Source organism: Leptinotarsa decemlineata, unplaced genomic scaffold (assembly GCF_025532065.1).
Source record: "Leptinotarsa decemlineata unplaced genomic scaffold, Ldec_3_MD MMD2_tig00000157_RagTag_RagTag, whole genome shotgun sequence".
Lineage (NCBI taxonomy): Eukaryota > Metazoa > Arthropoda > Insecta > Coleoptera > Chrysomelidae > Leptinotarsa > Leptinotarsa decemlineata.
This window is the reverse complement of record NW_027412543.1, coordinates 3,103,998-3,108,107: the sequence shown is the minus strand read 5'-3', so window position 1 is coordinate 3,108,107 and position 4,110 is coordinate 3,103,998.

The window sequence follows — 4,110 nt, the reverse complement described above, 5'->3', positions numbered from 1 at the left end:
TTTCATGGAATTATTCGAATTCGAATGTGCCATGAGCAGACGTATATCTGTGTCGCTCTCATAAAACGATCAAAAATCAATAGTTGATGAAGTGCTATATACCCATTTCTATTTGTTAATTTTTTCTGTGAAAACTACGCAACGGTGAATATAACACATTTTTGTCCATCAAAAATAGTTTCAACAAGGGATTCATCAGAAGAAATAAAATCATCTGTGAACGATACAATGTTGAATCTCCTCAAGGATAAAACATTCATGAAAAACATAGCAGATAGTGCCGTCGAAGCTGAAGGAGATTGAAAAAAAAATTTTATGAATTGAAAGTTCAATTACTCCAAAAAGAATGCAAATGAGAAAATAAACAATCTACACAGCGTTATAGAAATCATGAACTGTGAAAAACAAATCATGGAAAGAAAATACGACAGCATAGAGCAGGAAATGAAGAAAAATAATATACGTGTGTTAAACTATGAAGAGAAACCGAAAAAAAGTCTGAAAGAAGAATTGATCAAGTTCCTAAATTCAAAGATGTCTGTCAAGTTGAAAGATACTGATATAATTATCTCCTAAAGAATAGGGAAAAATTAATCTGGAACTAAACTTCGAGAAATATTCGTAAAACTCAGTGATTATCTCATCAAGCGAATGATTTATACAAAGAAAAGATTGATAAAAGGTACGAGAGTAGTTATCCGCGAAGACCTCATCAGCACGAGAGTCGGAATTCTCAACAAAGTTATGGAAAAAGTTTCTCTGAGGAACATATGGACTGACTCGGGAAAAATCTACGTCAACTTGAATGGAAAAGTTTCAATCATCAAATCACATGGAGATTACAATAGACTTTTCCTATCCTGAATGATATTGTATGTTCTATTGAGTCAAAAACTTCTTCTTTTTCGTTTTTTTTCTTTTTTTATATCTTTAATAATTCTTGGAATTATAAATATACTTACATATATTCATGTATATACAAATACTATAATGTGCGTAATAAAACTTCGCTTCGTTACATAAAAATGAAATATCGCATGGGGTGTACCTCTTGTAATACTTACTAATTTGACATTGTTTCTGATCCATTGGCATTAGTGCTCACAATGTTAGAATTTTTCGATTTATTAGATGGAAATGAGATAATAGAAACTTTAGAATATAACCACATCAGAGACTATTTTGTAGGAGATATAGGAGAGGGCATAGGGAGGGGTGTGTTATCAATTGCACATTTCAATATAAGAAGTACAAATGAAAATTTTGATGAGCCATTAATATATTTACAAGAATTAAACGAATATACTGATGTTTCAGTTCTGTCTGAAACTTGGAATATTGACACAATTAGTGACTATGAAATACCAGGATGTATAATTTATTATAATAACTCGAAAAAAATCAAAATGATGGTGTTGTTTTATACGTTGAAGAGAATATAAACTCAAAAGCTACAATTATCAAATTTACAGAAACACACTTATCATCAATGGAAATATCTATACACAAGCTGTGTATAGAACTAACAGCATCATATAGATTACCGTCAACTGACATACAAGTCTACATAAATGACTTGCGTGACTATCTCTCCTCTCTTGGAAAAACAGATTTAAATATTTTCATGGGTGATATAAATCTTAATCTGATGGATAGATCTTCAACATATATTGATAAATATGTTAATATTCTCATGCAATATGGTTATTTCTCCTTCATCAACAAGCCCACCTGTGTTACTCAAGCCTCAAGAAGTATTCTTGATCATATATTTTTGTGAAAAAAAAGGGTTTGAAAAATTTGATAACAACGCCTGTCATATTTCAAACAAATCTTACTGCTCATTACACAACCTATCTAAAAATATTTCAAGAAAATATACCCACAAAAACCATTATTAATAGGTCAATAAAAAAAGTCAACTACATAGAACTAAATGAATATCTAGAAAGCGAAAACTGGGAAGATATTATCATATGTTCAGATGCCCAGGAACCTCATGACGGGTTTACTTCTAAACTCCAATTTTACACTGAATTGATCTCCCATAAGCATAACCTACCTAAAAAAGACATTACAGAATTGAACCATGGATCACATCTGGACTTATAACATCCATTCGAAAGAGAGATAAACTAAAAAAGAATTTGACACGCACTCCTTCAGTAGAGCTTTAAAAAGAATTTAACTTATACAGACATAAATTGAACGCAATAATCGAAAAATCACTTCTTTAGAAAAAAACTGATTCATTGAATGGAGACTGCAAAAAAACCTGGGGACTCATCAAAGATGTAACAAATAGGAAAAAATTAAGCAATCCATCTCCAACATTCAAATGAAAAACAAAAACGGTGAGCCAGTAACAAACTTGAATCAAAAATTAAATATTTTCAGTGGCTACTTTGCCAGCATAGTTTCTGATATGGCTAAAAAAATAGACAAAGTTGGATCTCTACCTAACAATTTCCTCAAAGATCGAACCATACAATCAACAATATTTTTATAGCCAGTAACGCAAAACGAAGTAATTGAAATGATATCAAAACTCAAAAACAGCTGTTCACCAGGCCCCGATGGCATATCCTCATTATACATAAAAATATACATAAATATCTGATAGAGCTACTAGTACACATCATCAACTCAACTTATAGATAAGGAAAACTACCACATCAGTGGAAAGACTCATCGGTGACTCCTATTCATAAAGCCGGCAAACGCGATTGTGTAGAAAACTATAGGCCCATCTCTTTTATAAATAATTTTGCGAAAATTTTTGAATTTACACTTAAGAAAAGATTAATGAATTTCTTTTGTGAAATTCATGTAATATCACAAAATCAATTTGGTTTCATCGCAAAGTCTAATACTGAAAGTGCTATATTAGGTATGATTGAAAATATCGTAATGGCGTTGGATAGCTCTCAAAAATGTTTGACGATTTTTCTGGACCTTGCCAAAGCTTTCAATACCGTAGCACATGACAAGCTTCTGAATAAATTATATACATACGGTATACGGGGACCAACTCTACTTTTACTAAAAGAATACTTAACTAATAGAGTACAAAAAATAAAAATCGATAACCAATTCAGTAGTTCTACGGAAGTCAAAATGGGAGTTCTCCAAGGAACAATACTAGGACCAATTCTGTTTCTTATTTATATAAACTGTTTAAATACGATACAAAATTTCGAAGGGCATCTCATAGCATATGCAGATGAAACGGCTATTGTTATTACAGGGGACTCATGGAAAAATGTATACAAGGATTCACAGAAGGTATTAGGCGATGTAAGGCTATGGGTAATTTATAACCTTCTAAGTCTGAATGTTAGTAAAAAAAAATTCTAACTTTCTCTTTACTAGAAAATGATCAGCCGGAAAAAATACTTTGAGTATACATCAAACAGGGTGTGAAACACAAAATTGCTCTTGTCCATTAATAGAAAGGTTGATAAATATAAAATAACTGAGTATTATGATAGATCAGCATCTGAGACGCTCACTCTGATTACGTAGTGAAAAGACTCTATATGCTAATTGAAAGCTTCTATCAATGACGAGATATCTTGAATGAAAAAAATATTCTTATATTATATAAATCTCTAGCGGAATCTGTCCTGAGATATTGTATAAATGCTTGGGTTGGAATGTATAATAAAACAATAAAACGACTTCAAACAACACAGAACACTGTAATGAAGATTATATTCAAATATATATATATATATATATATACAAATATGAAAGTTATTGAGTGTCTTGATATAGAAACAGAAGTTAATATCGGACATAGCACACATGAAAGTGGCAAACCATAGACACGTGTTTCGGGCTTTTGGCCCATCATCAGTATGGTGCAGCTGAGTGTAAGGATGGGCAACACTTGGTTACCAAAAGATATAAATACAAATGCACGGAGCCACCAACAGGAGCCAACCGCACATTTGTGGTTTCAGTTGATAGATCCTTACACTTGGCTGCACCATACTGATGATGGGCCAAAAGCCCGAAACACGTGTCTATGGTTTGCCACATTCATGAGTGCTATGTCCGATATTAACTTCTGTTTCTATATCAAGACACTCAATAACTTTCATATTT